We start from the raw sequence: 20324 nt of genomic DNA on the forward strand, positions 1-20324 counted from the left end.
GTCATCTGATCTAACTTAAACGTCAATATGCAGGCAATTTTAAAATTCTCTTTTGGACATTTATAAGATCATGAGCCTTCAAAAACTTTTAAAAGAGGACCAGAATAGATAACTGAATGTTTCAGACCTAAAAGTGGAAATAGTAACTGTAACTGGAGGGGGACAAGAGGCTGGATTGGTATTCATCTGTGTTAAATCACATATTGAAACATAGACAAACCCCGATGTGGAATTATTTAGTGTATTATGAATCACTGCTAAGTAACTCAAATGACTTTATCAGATTCTAGGACAGCAGGAAAAGTTGGTTTAGCACAGGTTGTCATAATGACCAAACCATAGGGATTACTTTGAAAAATACTAGTTCTATTACTCCATTGATGTTTGGAGACCAGTGAGCAAGAAAAACTTTTTCACAGAGGTCTACATTTGGTTGTGTCACAAGTAAACATAATAATTAATATGTAAGTTGTATTTAAATACTATGTCTCCCAGCTAAGAGGCAGATTTGATAACAAAGACCGCAGAATTAATATAAGACTAAGAAAACCTTCCTAGAGAACTCATAGATATTGTAGTATAAATACATCATGGCAAAAGATCAAAAGTGAGTTAATTTCAACAGTATAGAAAAACAATTAGCAAATTTTAAAATGGTCATTTGATTTTACCCATTTTCAGAGGAAATTATTAGAAAAAAAAACAAAAATAGAAAGACTCTGCCTTGATTATAGTTTATATTAATATAATGTATATGGAATATAAGCCTCAAGGGATAGTAATAACTTCTCCATCTTCTAACAAAAACCCCAAACCCATTTGGTTAACCATATAGGAAAATTTCATTTTCAGTGTATTCTATTTGCCTCAGTTTATTTCCTTTTCCTTTGAGATGTACTTCCACAAGTCTTCTTAAAGTGCTCTTCCATGCAGCCCTAAATCATGCACGTCTTCCTAAGACTTCCGTCAAAATATACAAACTGTCCCGCTTACTCTTTCAGAGTACAGGCACTTTGTTAATATTATTCAAATTCAATAAGGAGGCAATTTTAAGGGCAAACTAATTCAAGATGCTGGCATTATAATATGAACAAACAAGATTCCTTCTATCCTGGAAACAAAGTCATTTGAGCAACCTACCTAATAAATCATAATTAGCCAATGTATTCCATGCCAGAGTTTATCTGTTTGTTTTTAAAGTATACTTGTAATTAGCCTAATATTTATTAACTTCATACAATGCGCTACCCATTTTAATAGGTGTCTCGAAAAGTTATCTTATCCATTGTTTATATCTGGAGGAATAGTAATCTCCATTTAGCAGATTATAAAACTGAGTGTCTAAAGGTTAATTGCTTTGTAAAGGTTGCACAGGCACTAAGCAGTAAAACTGTTACTCAGTCCAGTTCTTTTCTGGTCTTCTAATTCCGAGGCCAACATTCTTTACGCTGTCCCTACTCGCTTGTGCTATAGACACAGAAAAGTGAGGTAATGATGAAACTCAAACATGACCTGGTAGGAAAATGCATCAAGAATAAAAGAATATGTCCTACCATCCTTCTGTAAATTTCATTGCTCTCCAGATATAGGTAAAATCTTAAACAGCATATATGTCAGTACCCTCTTTCACTATTTGGAAACTAAACCTAGAAAGTATTTGAGTCTTTCCCAAGTTCCAAGAGCTACTATGCACACAGACTCAAAACTAGGACTCCGCTCTCCTGATAGTTTGTTCTGAATGCCACTGAGGCCATAGTGAAATCACACCTGTGGTGGAATGATTAGCATCTTAAGAAGGAGTGCGCCTGTGTCATTGTAAATGCTCATTTGTTAATATAATGCCCTCTAAAATTAACATAAGTGTGATGGGCTGTTAGACCCAGGATCCTTGAAATATATTTTCCTAAGTGCTTGTTTATATATTTAATAATGATCATTTAAGTGTTCAAATAAACTTAACTTGGAGATTCCTGAAGCAGGAGGCCTGAAAACTTTGGAGCAATGATTAAAAAACAAATATTTTCTTTGCTCTTTTCTAAATAACTGCTCCAATGTAACTAATTTTACATAATGAAAAAGGAGAGTGTTCTTATGACAAGAAAAAGATGAGGCAGCAAGCTTTCAGCTCAGAGTTAATCAAAAGGTTCCTTAATATTCAATCAAATCTGTCCCTCTTTTGTTATATTTAGTATTTTAATAAGGAATTAATGATCAAAATTAAATTATTTTAAGGTTGGTTAAGCAGAAGCACTTAATAAGAGTAAATTTTGCTCTTGGTGAAAGAATAATAAATGCAAAGCTATATCCCTTGTCATAGTGTGATTTTTAAAAGGTGGTTGCAATTTTCATGACTACAGATCCCAATGTCCTCTTTATAAAGAATCATTGAAAAGTATCTCATTATTATTTTCTATAGTGTCATTTGGATCCCCAATGTCTACATTATACCAAAACAGTTTTGAACTGTGAAAGATTTAGTTGACCTTTTTGTTCATATATTCAAAAAAAAAAAAAACAGTGTGAACTGCATTTTATTCTGTTGTTTGAACACACAGACCAGTAACACCATCCTGGCCACTTGAAAAAAAAATACTCAAACACAAGAAAAATAAAGTTCTTTCCAACCTAGACTCATAAAGGTATACCCTGTAAATAACTATTTCCTGGTGTCTTTTTCTAGCATAAAACTTGAGTATATTTGCTAAAGTCCACAATATGTGACATGAGGTCACTATAAAATAGTGCAATTTTATTATCTTTTATGACTACTAAGAATAAATTGGTATTACTTCACATAGTAATAGCATTTAGTCAGAGCTATTTGTAAAAATTAGGGATGCATTTAGTTGGAAATAATAAGCACACACATGCACACTTCATTTAAACAAACCAGTGGGATTTATTTTTTTATTCCCTATCATTTAACAATAAATTTAGAGGGAGGAAATTCAGGGCTGGCTTAGTGGCATTATGATGTTTTCTCTGTCCCAGGTACCTTCCACTGCCGTTATTCAGCAACTGCGGAATATGCACCTCAGAAAATGGTTCTCCACTTCCAGCATCATACCCCATTCTAGAAAAGGTAAAAAAGAAAGGAGATGGGGAGAGCAAATGATCACAAGACATTAAACGGCCCACTTTTAAAGGTCTTTTCCTAAAGCCTCATGAGTGAGTTCTAGATCACTTGGGGAACTACTGCTGAGAGAGTCATAGGGCTTTCATTGAGAACCTCAACTCAAACTGGAGTTCTGTCTTAAAAAAAAAAAGAGAATAGATCTTGGGTACGTAATTACCAGTCTCTGCCACAATATTCTATTCTGCTGCACAACGATAAAAATACTTAATACATCCAAAATAAATCCATATGGCTGAATGAAAAATAAGTCAAAGCATACCTTCTTTCTACCTCTCCCAGAAGAAAGAACTTATAGTTATTAATAAACTGCACTTAGTGAAACATAAATGAAGCATACTGTTTTATGAAGAGATGTTAAAAGTTGAAGAAATGAAGAGACATGAATTATCAGATACCTGGAGAGGTGTACATGACACACAAAATGTTTCAGATTCTGTGTGCTTATCAACAGGGCTAAGTTTATGATAGGAAAAAAAAAAGGTCTTTTAAATAGAAAACGCAAAATATTAAACTTGTTCTTCTTGGCTAAAACAGGGCATCTTCTGATCCACAAGTTCCAAGAGATAAAATAGTGATTTCTCAGAGTTCTAAGAAAGATCATCTCTATCAACGATTGCAAGTGAACACAAAAGAGGTTTAAAACTTTTAATTAATGGGAGTTACTTGATCTTGACAAACAATACTGATTTTCATGTTTGATTGTTCAACGACAGATCACTACAGTGAAAATTTTTCTGAAAAGAAATGAGTTAGTAGCTGCCTCCTATCTTGAAAGTCAGCAGATCCGTGGTAGACTCACTTCAGTCAACAAAATGTTGTTGACTTCCTGCCTTTGAAACAACACAAATAATATCTTCTAAGACAAAATCAACCCCATGTTTCCTCAGCAGGCAACACAATTCCAGAACACTCCTTAAAACCCCGTACTGGTTTGGCTGGACTATGAGGGAGATCTTTTCTATTTGGGAAGGGATTTCTTCCTTCTTTTCTCTCTTTTTCTTCTTCTTTTAAGTTCAGTCTTTGGTCAAAGCTGTAATAGAGACCACCAGGGATGGTCCAGATCCTTACTATGGTTGTAGACTCCCCTGAAGAAGCGTTTCATTAGCAGGTCTCGTTTGTAGTTCAGAGGCCATTCACCATGTCTTCACTGTGTTTTTTTTCTTTGAGTCATTTGTCCGAATCCTTTGCATGCACAACGACTGCAGAGAGGCAGTTTAGTCTTCGAACAATGAGCAGCTCTGAGAAAAACAAGTATAGCTCAAGATGATAGGTTAAATCACAACATGTTATTCTCTGGATGTTTATTCTCATAAATCTGTTTGCCAATGTTTTACTTAGGATTTTTGCATTAATATTAATAATTAAGATTAGTAAATAGTTTACCTGAGGGGGACTCCATTCTTCAGGTTTAAGTATCAGTTTCTTATAACCTGGAACAATTTATATAGAAATTTCATTTTCTGGTCTTTTAGATGTTGCTAAACACCCCCAGTGAAATTACCTGAATATCCTCAGTGAATCATCTGAACTTGATAAATTTTTGTGGGGTATATTTTTATAATTTTCTCTCTTCTGTCTGGTTTTGCGTTTTTCCCTCCACCATTATCAAATTCGATTTATGTATTTTCCTCAAAAATCATCCATTTTACCTCGATTTTCAAAATTTTTTGGATAGGCTAGTACAGAATATCTAAATTTTCTTAATTTCTGGCTGTTAGGTTTAGTTTTCCTTTGTAATTTTTAACTGTTTTTCCCCCAATTCCCTTTCTTTATTTTTGCCTATTAATTTTTAAATAAACAAATTGATTTATTAACTATATTATTTTTATTTGTTCTGCCTTATTTTCTTTTTTCTTGATACACCCTATTTTGTCCTTTCTTTCTTTTTTTTTAAGTGCACTCAGTGCCCTGCATGAAGCTTAATGTAGGGCTTGAACTAATTACCCTGAGATCAAGACCTGAGCTGAGATCAAGAGTCTGACTAGCCACCTAGGCACTTCTTGTCCTTCCTTTTGATTCCCTTTGTACCTTTTCTATTTTATTGAGTAGGTAATTAGTTCATACCTACATTCTTTAATTTTCATTGATAGAGTATGTAAAGCATTATGTTTTTCTCCTGTCTACTACTTTAAATATATTCTGTTAGTATTGTTTATTATTATAGTTTATAAGTTCTACACTTTTGGTTTGCATTTGTCCTTCCATCCAGAAGTTCTTTATTTTATTAGTTTGTTTTGTTTTTTGTTTTTTTTTTTAGGTAGAAGTTTTTTAGCTCTATTGACATATGTTTGACAAATAGTATTTTAAGATATTTAAAGTCTACAATGTGATAATTTAAAATATGTACACATTGTAAAAGGATTGTCCTGTTAAGTAATCTAACACATCCAGACCTCACATTTAATTTGGATATTTTGTGGGGCACCTCAGGCTCAGTGATTGAGCATCTGCTTTTGGCTCAGGATCCTGGGATTGAGTCCCACATCAGGAGCTCTGCCGGGAACTTGCTTCTCCATTTGCCTATGTCTCTACCTCTCTTTGTGTGTGTCTCATGAATAAATAAATGAAATCTTAAAAAAAATAATTTGGATATTTTGCTAATATTTTCTGAGAGGAAAAAAAAAGAAAGAAGTGAGCCTGTTGTTTCAAGGAAATAGCTGACAGTATTTGTGACTAATGACAAAATTAGAGCTTTCGTGTGAAAGTTAGAATCTTGGAAAATTTATATATGCCACTGTGAGCTCGGCAACTTGCTAGTATTTGACTCGATAAAATCACTGGCAGTATTAACAACTATACTTTTAAAATATTAAATAGTAAAGATGTCAACATTTGGAAGATCTGCATAACTTAGCATGCCAAGATATTCCAAATTATCAATGCATGATGTTACAAAATTGTGTGTAGTAAAAAGATTCCTTCAAAGTTTAAGACCAACCATAGGATTTTAATGTAAAAGACACAGAAGCTGATTGAAATGATTTCAGATAGGGACACCTGGGAGGCTCAGGGGTTGAGCATCTGCCTTCAGCTCAGGGCATGATCCTGGAATCCGGATGGAGTCCCCCATTGGGTTCCCTGTGCAGAGCCTGCTTCTCCCTCTGCCTACATCTCTGCCTCTTTCTGTGTGTCTCTCATGAATAAATAAATCTTAAAATATAAAAAAGGAAATGCTTTCAGATCAACTTTGCAATTAACATTTAAGAAACTACCAAGTTGGCAAGGTTTTTTTTTTTTACTTGAAGTATAATTAACATACAACGTTGCATTAGTTTCAAGTGTAAGACATAGTTATTCCACAACTCTATGTGTTATGTTACGATCACTACAAGTGTAGCTACCGTCATGATAAAACACTATTATAATACCATTGACAATATCCCTATACTGTACTTTTCATCTCCATGATTTATTCATCCTATGACAGAAGATTCTACTTTCCACTCCCCATTCCCCAGTGTGCTTATCCCCCCAACCCCCTTCCCTCTGACAAACAACGTTTGTTTTTTTTGATTTATAGTTTTTTTAATGCTTTGTGTGTGAGTGTGTGTGTGTGTGTGTGTGTGCGTGTGCATTGTTTTATTTTTTAAGATTCCATACCAACTCAAATTATATGGTATTTATTTTCCTCTGACTCACTTCACTTAGCATAATACCCTCTAGGTCCATCCATGTTTTCCCAAATGGCAAGATCTCATCACTTTTTATAGCTGACTGATATTCCATTTTTATATATCCCATATCTTCTTTCTCCATCTATTAATAGATACTTAGGATGTTTCCATATCTTTTTTTTTTAAGATTTTATTTATTTATTCATGAGCCACACAGATGCCCCAGATGTTTCCACATCTTGATTGTAAATACTGCTACAATAAACATAGAGGCATATATATACATATATATACATATATATTTACACACACACATATATATTAGTGTTTTCATTTTCTTTTTTAAAAAAAGATATTTTATTTATTTAGTCATGAAAAACATAGAGAGGCAGAGATATAGACAGAGGGAGAAGCAGGCTCCCCACAGCCTGATATGTGACTTGATCCCAGGACCCTGGGACCATGACCTGAGCCAAAGGCAGACACTCAACCACTGAGCTACCTAGGGGCCCTGTTTTCATTTTCTTTTTGTAAATATTCAGTAGTAGAATTACTGGATCACTTGGTATTTCTATTTTTAATTTTCTGAGGAACATCCATACTGCTGTCCACAGTGGCTGCACTAATTTATATTTCCGCTGAAAGCACAAGATTTCCTATTTCTCTACATCCTCACCAATACTTGTTATTTCTTATCTTTTTTGAAACTAGTTATTCTGACTGGTGTAAGGTAATAATGCATTGTAGTTTTGACTTGCATTCTCCTGATGTATCCTGGTATTGAGCATCTTTCCATGTGTCTGTTGGCCATCTATATGGTATGTGTTCTTTGGAAAAATGTCTCTTTAGGTCTCCCACCTAGATTTTACTAGAATTATTTGTTTTTGTTTTTTGATGTTTAAGTTGTATAAGTTCTTTATATATTTTGGATATTAACCCCTTATCAGATATATCATCTACAGATATCTTCTCCTATTCAGTAGGATGCATTTCCGTTTTATTGATGGCTTTCATCACTGTGCAAAAGCTTTTTATTTGGCTGTAGTACCAATAGTTTGATTTTGCTTTGTTTCTCTTGCTGGAGGAGACATAGCTAGAAAAATTTTACTAAAGCCTATGTCAGTGAGATTATTGCCTATGTTTTCTTCTAGAAGTTTTATGGTTTCAGGTCTCATATTTACATCTTTCACCTATTTTGAGCTTATGTCTGTATATGGTGTAAGAAAGTAATCCAATTGCACTCTTTTGCATATAGCTATCTGGTTTTCCCATCACCATTTATTGAAGATACTGTATTTCCTCATCGTATATTTTTGCCCTCTTTATCATAGACTAATTGACCATATAAGTATGGGATTATTTCTGGGTTCTCTATTCTGGCCCATTGATCTATGTATCTGTTTTTGAGCCAGTACTATCCTGTTCTGATTATTCCAGCTTTATAATATATGTTGAAATCTGCAATCATGATACTTCCAGCTTTGTTCTTTCTCAATATTTTTGTAGCTATTTGGGTTCTTTTTTGGTTCCATACAGAAATTTTGTAAAAAATGATATTGACATTTTGATATGGATTGCACTGAATCTGTAGATTGCTTTGGGTACCATAGACATTTTAATAGTATTGATTATTCTCATCCATGAGCATAGAATATCTTTCCAATATCTTGTTTATGCCATCTTCAATTTCATTTCACCAGGGTCTTACATTTTTCAGAGTATAGGTCTTTCACCTCTTTAGTTGAGCTTATTCCTAGGTATTTTCTTCTTTTTTGGTGCAATTGTAAATGAAATTGTTTTCTTAATTTCTTTTTCTGCTACTTTGTTATAGCATACAGAATCTCAACTGATCTGTGTATTAAGTTTTTATCCCACAACTTTGCTGAATTATTTTATTACCTCTTTTATTACTTCTACTTGGTTTTTGGTGGACTTTTAGGGTTTTCTATGTATAGTATCATAGTATCTGCAAGTAGTGGACAGTTTTACTGTGGATGCCTTTCATATTTTTAATTGTCTGACTACTGTAACTAGAACTTCCAGTTGTATGTTGAATAAAAGTGGGGATCCATGTCTTCCTGATCTTAGAGGAAAAGCACTCAGTGTTTCACCATTGCTACCTTAACTATTGATTTTTTATGTATGCCCTTTATCATGTTGACATATATTCCCACTAAACCCATTTTGTTGAGAGTTTTTATCATTGAAGGATATTTTGTTAAATGCTTTTTTTTATCTGTTGAGATGACCACAAGATCTTTATCCTTTATATTGTGGTGTATCATGCTTAATTTGAGAACATTGAACTATTTTTGCATTCCCAGAATAAATTCTACTTGAATGTGGTAAATGATCCTTTTAATGTATTGTTGAATGCAGTTTGCTCTATTGTGTTGAAAAATTTTGCATCTATTATTCATCAGGGATATTGGCCAGTAGTTTTCTTTTCTTTTGTAGTGTCTTTGTCTTATTTTGGTATCAGGTTAGTGCTGGCCTTGTAGAACATATTTGGAATTTTCCTTCCTTTTCTATTTTTTTGAATGGTTTAAGAATAATGGGTATTAACTTTTAATGTCTAGTAGAATCCACTTGTAAAACCATTGGTCCTGGACTTTCGTTTGTTGGGAGGTGTTTTTTTTTTTTAATTATTATTATTACCGATTCGATTTTGCTACTAGTAATTTGTTCAGATTTTCTATTTCTTCCTGATTCAGTTTTGAAAGACTGTATATTTCCAGAAACTTATCCATTTCTTTTAGGTTGCCCAAATTGTTGGCATATATTTTTTTATTTATTTATTCATGAGAGACACAAAGAGAGAGGCAGAAAGAGAAGCAGGCTCATTGTAGGGACCCCATGTGGGACTCGATTTTCCAGACCCAGGATCATGCCCTGAGCCGAAGACAGATGCTCAACTGCTGAGGCGCCCAGGCATCCCAGCATAGAATTTTTCATAGAAATCTCTTATAATTCTTTGTATTTCTGTGGTGTCAACTGTTATTTCTTTTTCATGTCTGATTTTATTTTTTGTGTCCTCTTTTTCCTTTGATGAGTCTGGTTACAGGTTTGTCAATTTTGTTCATCTTTTCCAAAAACCAGCTCTTGATTTCATTGATTTTTTTTCTATATTTTCTTTGAATTTCTTTTTTTTTAATTTTTATTTATTTATGATAGTCACAGAGAGAGAGAGAGAGGCAGAGACACAGGCAGAGGGAGAAGCAGGCTCCATGCACCGGGAGCCCGACGTGGGATTCGATCCCGGGTCTCCAGGATCGCGCCCTGGGCCAAAGGCAGGCGCCAAACCGCTGCGCCACCCAGGGATCCCCTGAATTTCTACTTCACTTATTTCTTCTCTTTTTATTTAACTTCTCCTAACTTTGGGTTTTGTTTGTTACTCTACTGGTGGTTTCTTGAGGCATAAAGTTAGGTTGTTTGAAACCTTTCGTTTCTTGAGGTAGGCATGTGTCACTATTAGAACTCTTTGACTGTTAGAACTTCTAACAAGTTCTTTAGAACTTCTGTGACTGTTTCCCAAATATTTTGGGATCTCTTAGAACTTCTTAGACTGTTTCCCAAATATTTTGGATCATCATCTTTTCATTTCCACTTGTCTCTATATATTTTTTAATTTCCTTTTTGAGTTCTTCATTAACCCATTGGATGTTTAGCCTTGTTTCGCCTTCAGATGTTTCTGTTTCTCTGTGATTTTTTCCTTGTAATTAATTTGTAGTTTTAATGCCACTGTAGTTGTAAAAGATCCCTACTATGATTTCAGTTTCCTTAAATTTATTGAGACTTGTTTTTTAGCCTAACATGTGATTCATCATGGAGAATGTTCTATGTGCACTTGAAAAAAAAAGTGTATTCACTGATTTGGGATGAAATGTGCTATATATATATGTTTGAGTCCATCCTGTCTAATGTGTTGTTCAAAGCCACTGTTTCCTGGTTAATTTCCTGTCTGGATGAGTCTTACTTATTGATATAAGTCGGGTGTTAAAGTTTCCTACTGTTATTGTTTTACTGTCAGTTTCTCTCTTTATATGTATTACTATTTATATATTTTGATGTTCCAATGTTAAATGAAAATAAATTTACAATTATTATCACGTCTTGTTGGATTGATCCCTTAATCATTATAAAATATTATCTCTTTTTCAGTCTTTGTTTCGAAATGTATTTTGTCTGATAAACAAACGCTGACCTTTTTTTTCCTTTCATTTGCATGACATATATTTTTCCACCCTTCACTTTTAATCTGTATGTGTCTTTAGATCTGAAGGGAGTCTCTTGTGAGCAGCATATAATTTTTTAATCCATTCTGTCCCCTTATGTCTTTTGATTAGAACATTTAAACCATTTATATTTATTTTTTTTTAATTTTATTTATTTATTTATTTTTTTTTGTTAGTAGAATCTTTTATATTCAGGGGGAAAAAATCCACCAAAAATCAAAAAAGTTTTCCAACCACACACAGGAAGGGTATGGGTAGGGAGAAGTCTGTCCATCCAGTCTCAGCCCCCAGCCCATGTGGTTTGGGCAGCAATAAGGGGTGAAGGATAATGGATCCCAAAATAAAAAAGGGATATGTATATGTATGGGGAAGAGAATGGTGCAAAAGCAGTGGGGAGTGGTAGGGGAAAGTGACAGACCAGGTCAGTACCTGAAATACCACAGGTGGGAGGCCACTTTATAACATGGCTTGCTGATCTTACCACTGTAGACACCTTCTTTGTCCATCAGCAGAACTAGTGTCTTAAGAGTTGTGGTGATGATGAAGCAGGCATCAGCCAGGGGGTCATAGGGCTGCCTTAGTGGGATGGCTGGGGCTGGTGTGCGTCAGGAGCCCAGGGCTCACTGAGGCAGTAGGCCAGCTAGGGTGCCCAGATCTTGTTTCTGCCCATGCTATCAAGATGGAGGGGGAACATAAACCATTGCACTCACTAGCTTCTCAGATCTGGAGAGTTCTAGCAGCTCCTAGCTGTTTGATAGGATTCTAGAGCCGGTCCATCCTTTTAAACTGGTTCTTTTTGTGTGCTCCAGAGCAGGTAAAACTGCTTGTAGCCTCAGGTACTATCTCTCCCCACTGCAGTTCAGCATCTGGGGCGGATGTTCCCTTTGTTTCTGTGTCTCCTTGTCTCCATCTCTCTTGCCATTCTCTATGTGGTCTCTCTAGCTTTTGTTGTGCAAAAGCTATTCAGTTAGCCCTCAGTTCCTCTTCAGAAGAAATTGCTCTATAAGTAAATGTACATTTGGTATGTCCATGGAGGGGGTAAGTTGAAAGTTTTCCTGTATCTACATCTTGGACCAGAACTCCCCATGCAAAAAGTATTTTATTTTTATTTTTACTATTATCTTTTTTTTTTTTTTTTTAGACAGAGAGAGATAGATAGGAGCAGGGGGAGAGGGAGAATCCTAAGAAGGCTAAACCCCCAGCATGGAGCTCTATGTGGGGCTTGATCTCACAACCTGAGCCAAAATCCAGTCGGTGGTTTAATTGACCGAGCCACCCAAGTCCCCACAAAAGTATTTTAATAGATAGCTTTCAAATTTCGACATGAAAAGATCTGAATTTTCACTTCATTAACTTTTCATTTTACATTTTTATCAGAGTGCAACTTTCTATAGCACAGAATTTAATATTGTTTTAAAATGTAATGTATAGTCATTTTTTGTCAATATTCTATGTGTACTTGAGCAGAAGATATATTCTCTTTTATAGGATATAATATTTGAGCCATCATCTTAAAAATCCACTCTAAGGGTAGGCCATTGATGACTTTATGTCCATATTGTTTGGTTCACATGACCTGTATTTAACTGTGAGTTAAGTCCCTATTAGTGTGTTTCTGTTTATTTCTTCTTGAACCTCCTGTTTTTGTTGATGATTGTTACTATCTTATTTTGAGTAAAGATATTCAAAATTCTAATATGTTATTGTGAATGGGGGCTTTCAGAATCTCGAGCTGTCTTACTTGACAAATTCTTTTTTTTTATCCTGAATTTTAAAGGCCGATATCTAGGATGCAACCTCTAATTTCTCAATGTTTAAATATTTTTCCAGCATTCCTTTGTCCTTTTAGACCTCATGAATCCTTTAATCATAGGTAGGTTCTTATATACAACACAGAGCTGAATTTTGTGTGGCAATTTGCAAATCTTTTTAACAACTGAATGAAATTCATTTATCTTTATTTATTCTATTTATATAGTTTATCCCAACTCTATCATTTTATCATGTCACATTTATGTTTATGTATGTAAGTATTGTATTTCTTATCTGGTCTAATTCCTTAGCTTTCTTTTTAATTCCTTTGATGTATAGATTGATGTTGTTATTATATATTATTTATTTTACATTGCTTTCTTTGTTTTTTTCTTCTAGGTACTTTATGTATTATAGACTTTCTTAGCCCTCTACTATGTATGAATGGTTTTTTTTTTCCTGACTTTTCTTTCTCTATTTCACCCTCATATTCTTGTGGATTTTCAAGCCTCTCCTCAATGTCCTTCATTAAATTTAAGTGAGTATATTGTCTCTTAGTGGTTGTAATTTAGCCATCATTTAAAAAATATTGTGGTATGTTTGCTCAACAGTTTCCTGAGTTTGGTGAATTCTTGTCTTACATTGTTCTGTTTTTTTATACATTTATGTTCTGAGTTTTTGAATTCCTGATTTAAGACATTATTTATATTTGAAACTTCTTGCTGAAGTATATTTTACTCAGGCTAGAATACTGTGATGTAGTTTTCCCTCAGTCTTATATTTGTGACTGGGGAAAAGATTTTTATTATTCAAAATACTTTTTAGTTTTCTAGTTTTCTTCTTTTTTCTGAAGCACTGTATGAATGTTGTTTTCCACTTTTCATTCATTTCCTAATTTTATTTCCCTTTGGACGAACTATGACAGTTGTGTGAACTCACAGGTGCAAGTATGTGAGCCTAACAAAGTTTCTTAGTTCAAGACTGCCCTCTTCCATTGGTGTAGTAAATTGCAGTTTATTTATAGTGCTGTTTTACTTGGAGGTGGAGGAGGATAAACTCAACAGGTACCCAAATATCTCCATGTCATAATTCCCAGAACCTATATTACCCTATATGGAAAAAAGGGTTTTTTGATTAAGGCCCTTTGAGATGGGGAGATTATCTTGGTTTATAAGAGTTGATCCAGTGTAATCACAATGGTTCCTAGAAGAAAGACACAGGAGAAATCAGAGATAGAAAAGTGATGATGGAAGATTTTTATTTTTAGTGATGCACTCTGAGTTTGAGGAAAGGGGTTGAAAGCTAAGCCCACCAGCAGCCACTAGAAGCTCAAACTGGCAAGAGACAGATTTTCTCCTAAAGCAGATTTTCTCCAGAAGAAAGCAGTCCTATAATACTTTGGGCTAATCCCTTGACTTCAGCCTAATGAAAATAATCTCAGACTTCTGCTCTTCAGAACTGTAAGAAAAAAATATTTGTGTTTTAAGCCACCAAGTTAGATAATTTTTATAGTACCAATACAGAGAAATTAATAAATGGTGTGACTTACAAATATGTAATCTGCTGTGTTTCAGCAGGATAATTTCTTTTCCTATTTTCTTCTTTATCTTTACAACCAAAACTCCAAAAGATGCTTCCTCCTTCCAAGTCATCCCCTATTCCACAGAAGTGGTGCCTTACAACACTGTTCACTTGGGCCCCACAACATTTAACCTTCTTCCTTCTGATTTCTTAAGGATAGAATCAATCTATGTGACATCAGATTTGTTCTCAATATATACCATTGAGAATGGGATCTGTTTTTCTGAGTGAAGATCCATCATACCTAGGTGTGAGATCTAGAGTTGCTTCTGGTGGACTGGAGTGTTTATTTTTCATATGGACAAGTAGCTATTTTTCTTTTTTTTTTAAGATTTTATTTATTTATTCATAAGAGACACACAAAGAGAGGCAGAGACACAGGCAGAGGGAGAAGCAGGCTCCCTGAGGGGAGCCCAACTCAGGACTCGATCCCAGGACCCCAGGATCATGCCATGAGCTGAAGGCAGACGCTTAACCAGTGAGTCACTCAGGCGTCCCAGGTAGTTACTTTTCATATGGACAGTGTTCTCCATCTTGTAGTTATGCTAAAGATCTGAGTTATGATTTTTTTGGTGGGTGCAGATTTTAATTTAGGTTATTACCATTATTCTGTGATAAATCAGCAATCTAGGGATAATCTACATATTGCTTCATATGAATGAGAAGGATTTTGCTATATTAAGTGAAAATTTGTGTATAGATATATGTATAATTTTTCTATAGGTTGCAATTGAAAATGATATACTTGGACCTCCATCAATATATGAAAAGTTCTTTTTGCTTAATACTTTATCAGATAAGAATATTAGTAAGCAATACTACTTTTTTTCCCTTTTTACCACCTACACTTTCTCAGCTGCACATCTTTCACTTTTACATTGCCATGGTGACAGTCATTTACCTTCTGTTCTCCAGTAACTTACTTTTTCTTGAGGTTGCTCTAAAATTTAGTTCCTAGAAATTTATATTTGTGTCTTTAGGATTTTATGACTCTTTTTCCATTTCAAGTCAAGTTCTGAGTTAGAATGATAGTATTTCCTTATCCATTGGAAAACTATAAGCCTGGCCCTCTAAGGTGACAACTGTACCTAGGATCAAGGTCAAATGAAAAATTGTGTTATTTTTTTTGTGATGCCACATTTTAGAAGATTAGTCCCTCTTGTACATGGTTCTTTCTAAACCCTTCATTTTTCTTATCATATCCTCGTCTTTCCTTTAGCTCCTATGATTGGTTTTCCCTGTGTCATGCATTGTTCTTACTGCTTTATTACATGCATTTAATTTTTTAATAATAACCCTATCATCCCAGTTGCACATATGAAGAAATTGAAGTACAGAACTAATGAATGTAACCTGGCTACAGAATTGATGGCCTTAAGTGAGCACTTCTACCCTGACTCTAAGTCACATAATCTGTAAGTCCCCCTTTGCCTTTTACACAGACCCCCTCCTCAGAAAACCTCCTCTTAGATCTCTCCTGCTGTTCCAATCTGTAATGCTTACAATAGAGGCCACAGGACATGGCTATCCTGCAACTCCCTTGCCTTCCTTATACTGCTTTTCCTAATTAGATCCAGAACTAATTATTGACCAGTACTACAGTACACCTGCTGGCAGCCTGCTGGTCTGTGCCTGAGTTCCTCAAATACATTTGATTTGTTTCTTAGTTTTCCTGGGCTATATATCCCAAAATTGTTTCCTAAGAAGGAATACATGTCAGGGAAAAGTACTAAGTCCATAATGTTTTAAGAATATCTTTAGGATAGCCTATCAATTAATCGATTATTGAAGTGAGAATTATAGGTGAAAATTTGTTTCCTTAGGATTTTTTTAAAGTATTGCTATAGTACCTCTCAAGTCAGTTTTGTCTTATTTAGATTTAAATCCGCTAAAACCACTTGTTTTTTTAAATATCCCAATAGAATAAAAACTAGACCCAAGAGACTGATATTTTTTTAATAGGAGAGTGTAAACGTTTTTTATTGACCCAAGTAAGATGAACACAGTTCATTAACTTATTCCCCTACAACAGTCTATAGATTAAGTGAACAATAACAGGTAGATGCTACCTGTAGCCAGTCCCCAATTCACCATCATTTGCCCCCAGCCACAAAACAAAAATTCATATGTTAAAAAATGTAAACAGCTTCAAATCTTTACAACAGATCTCTTATCTCCAAATATCTCCTAGAAATTCTGGAGCATCCTCTGAAAATTACATCAGGTACTCTCTATCACTAACACTATTTCCCCTTTATTTTCTAATTCCCTATGCACCCCCTGCCCCCAAATAAAGCAATCTTACTCTATCCAGGAGGAAAACATCCACATGATAAAGTCTTATTTTGAAATTTCATGTTTTTAAATAGATATATAGAGGTACACTAATTACACGAGAATTTTGCAAAGGAGGAATCATCAGTCTTACAATTATATTACAATAAATAGAAATGGTTATATTTTCAAACTGTTTCAGAAGGGAATTCCAGTTATAAAGCACATCCAAAATAAACTTCTTTACTGTAAAAGATACACAATAGCCTACTTCTTTGCCTTCTGAGTACCTGAAAATGATAAACCACTCAAATCTTAAAAGTGAAGGGTTGCTCCATTTGTACTGACTACAAGATTTTAATGATGCTGCTGTTTAAGCACTTGTCTCCAATGAAGATATTATGAAGGAAAATAACTCTGGGTAAATTTTCTGAGAGAATTCATTAGTTTTCTTGTGGTTTATTACTTATTCATATGTGTACCATACTTGAGTACTGTTGACAAATCTGTGGAAAGACAGCCTTTTTGTTTCCAGTATGATGGAATAAAATTCTTTCTTTGCTATAAAAATATACATATCTGGGGATCCCTGGGTGGTGCAGTGGTTTGATGCCTGCCTTTGGCCCAGGGCGTGATCCTGGAGACCTGGGATCGAATCCCACGTCAGGTTCCCGGTGCATGGAGCCTGCTTCTCCCTCTGCCTATGTCTCTGCCTCTCTCTCTCTGTGTGTGACTATCATAAATAAATAAAAATATTTAAAAAAAATATACATATCAACAACTGTAATGTTTAAACTATTAGAATACTGCAAAATGCATACATTAAAATGAAATGTCATACATAGTACCTTTTTTGGAACATCTGTACTTTTTCTAAATAGTATGTTGTTATTAAAAACTATCCATTTCAAAGTAAAAAAATGTTTAGACAATCACTGAAATATAAGTGCTCTTTCAGAAATGCATTACATAAAAAATACACTAATATATTTTAAACAAACACTAAACACAGAACTCATTCACATTTTTTTAGAAGTGTATTTACCAAACTAGCCATCTTCAAAGGTCATATCCTAGCATTTTTCCCACAAAGAGACAGTTCTTTGAATAGAGTATCTTAATAAATTGATCACTTAATTTGCCAAAGCATCATGAATCTAGATTATAAATCCTCAAACAACATTTCCTAAATAAAAAATACTGGCTCTAACTTTGAAAATTCTGTCCCCAATTTTACAAGTGGTACTCCCTCTGAGCAAACTTTTTTCCATATTATAAGCTAAAATACCTTAATCTCGAAAATTATTCTAGTGTTTTTGTGCACCAATAGAAAAGGTACATGTTCTAGATTGAATCAGAATTTAATGAAAGAATCTCAATTATGCTTTAAACAAACTATTGTTTAAGTAGTAAAGCTTTGTGTTTTGCATGTGGAGAAATCATTTGCCTTAGCAATGATTTTTTAAGATAAAATTGACCTATAACATTAGTTTCAGATGTACAATATGATTCAATATTTGTAATACTGTGAAATGATCACAGTAAAACTAGTTAATACCCATCACTGCACACTTACAATTTTTTCTTAGAAGAACTTTTAAGTTCTATTCTCAGCAATTTTCAAATGTGTAATAGAGGATTGTTAACTATAGTCATATGCTATAAATTATATCCCCATGAATAATTTATTTTATAACTTTGTATCTTTTAACCCCCTTTACTCATTACCCACTCTCTTCTTCTAGCAACCAGCAATCTCTATGATATACCTACAAGTGTGAGCATTTTGCTTTGTTTTTTATTTTTAGATTCTACATATAAGTGAGATATTACAGTATTTTTAGGATCTGACTTCTTTTACTTACCATAATGGCATAAGTTTCATTCATATTTTAACAAATAGATAGATTTCCTTCTTTATATGACGAAGTAGTATTCCATTGTACATATATAGCAAATATCCTTTATCCATTTACCTACCAAGGGACACCTAGGTTGCTTCCATCTCTTGACTACTGTTAATAATGCTGTATTGAAAATGGGGGAGCATATAAGTTTTTGAGTTAGTTTTCATTTCCTTCGGATGAATACCCTGAAAGTGTAATTGCTAGATCATATGGTAGTTCAGTGATTGATTGATTGATCGATTGTGGAACTTTTATAATGTTTTCCATTGTGGCTGTGCCAATATGCATTCCCACCAACAGTGCACAAGGGTTCCTTTTTTTCTACATCCTCTTCAAAACTTGTTATTTGTTTTCTGTTGTCTTTTTGGTAATAGTCATTCTAAAAGGTTTGAGGTACTATTTCACTACAGTTTCGATTTACATTTTCCTAATGATTAGTGATATTGAGCACCTTTTCATGTATCAGTCTTATATGAAAATGTCTTTTCAGGTCTTTCGTTCAATTTTAATTATATTGAGTTATAGGAGTTCCTTACACATTTTGCATATAAATACCTTATCAGATATATAATTTGCAAATCTCTTCTCCATTTAGTAGGTTGCATTTTCATTTTATTGATAGTTTCTTTTGCTCTGAAGAAGCTTTAAAAAAAAAAAAAGAAGCTTTTTAGTTTGATGTGATTGTTTTGTTTCTCTTATTTTGTTTGCTCTGATGTCAAATTAAAAAAAATAATCACCAAGACTGAAGTCAAGGAGCTTAATGCCTATGTGTTCTTCTAAGAGTTTTAGAGTTTCAGGACTTGTGTTCAGTCTTTAATCCACTTGAGTTAATTTTTTGTGTATAATGTAAGAAAGTGGTCAGTTTCATTATTTTACATGTGGCTGTCCAGTTTTCCCAACATCATTTATTGAAGAGATTATCTTTTTCGCATTGTATATTCCTGGCTCCTTTGTCATAAGATAACCATATATGCATGGGTTTATTTCAGGACTCTCTATTCTGCTCCAATACCATATTGTTTTGATTAAGATAGCTTTCTAATGCAGTTTGAGATCAGGGGCATGATCCCTCAGCTTTGTTTTACTTTCTCAAGATTTCTTTAGCTATTCAGGATCTTTAGTGGGTTCATACAAATTTCAGGATAGCTTATCTTTGTGAAAAATGTCATTAGAGTTTTTATAGGGATTGCACTGAATCTCTGTATTGCTTTGAATTCCATGGAAATGTTAACAGTATTAATTATTACAATCCATGAGTATGGAATATATTTCAATTTATATTTGTATTGTCTTCAGTTCCTTTCATCAATGTCTTATAACTTCTGTGTATAGCTCTTTCATCTCCTTGGTTAAATTTATTCCTAAATACTTTATTCTTTTTGATCCAATGTTTTCTTAATCTCTCTGATGGATCCATATCAGCATATAGATACACTCATCTGTGTAGTATCAATTATAACATCTCTTATTTCTGATTTGGGATCCTCTCTTTTTTTCTTGAGGAACTTAAAGGTTTGTTAATTTTGTTTTATCTTTTCAAAGAACTACTCTTTATTGGGCTTTTCTATTGTTTTTTTCATCACTATTTCATTTTGTTCATGATGTTTCTTGTTTCCTTCCTTCTACTAACTTCAGGATTTAGTGTTCTTTTACTAGTTCCTTGAATTATAAACTTTTTTGAGGTTTTTCTTGTTTCTTGAGGTAAGCTTTTGTTGAATCCCACAAATTTCAGTATTTCTAGATTCATTTATCTCATGGTATTTTTTAATTCTCTTTTAATTTCTTCTTTGATCCATTTGTTATTTAGTAGCATGATGTTTACTAT

The 20324-nt window shown here is 33.9% G+C and overlaps 1 long non-coding RNA gene across 1 annotated transcript in view; it reads right to left on the reverse strand.

The window, feature by feature from the left end:
- Positions 1 to 2942: 2942 nt before the first annotated feature.
- Positions 2943 to 20324, reverse strand: part of LOC121472985 — a 78718-nt gene continuing 61336 nt past the window's right edge. Inside the window, exon 3 of the long non-coding RNA XR_005983047.1 lies at positions 2943 to 3073. This is a non-coding gene — a long non-coding RNA (uncharacterized LOC121472985). The remainder of the gene's footprint in view (positions 3074 to 20324) is intronic.

Source organism: Vulpes lagopus, chromosome 12 (assembly GCF_018345385.1).
Source record: "Vulpes lagopus strain Blue_001 chromosome 12, ASM1834538v1, whole genome shotgun sequence".
Taxonomy (NCBI): domain Eukaryota; kingdom Metazoa; phylum Chordata; class Mammalia; order Carnivora; family Canidae; genus Vulpes; species Vulpes lagopus.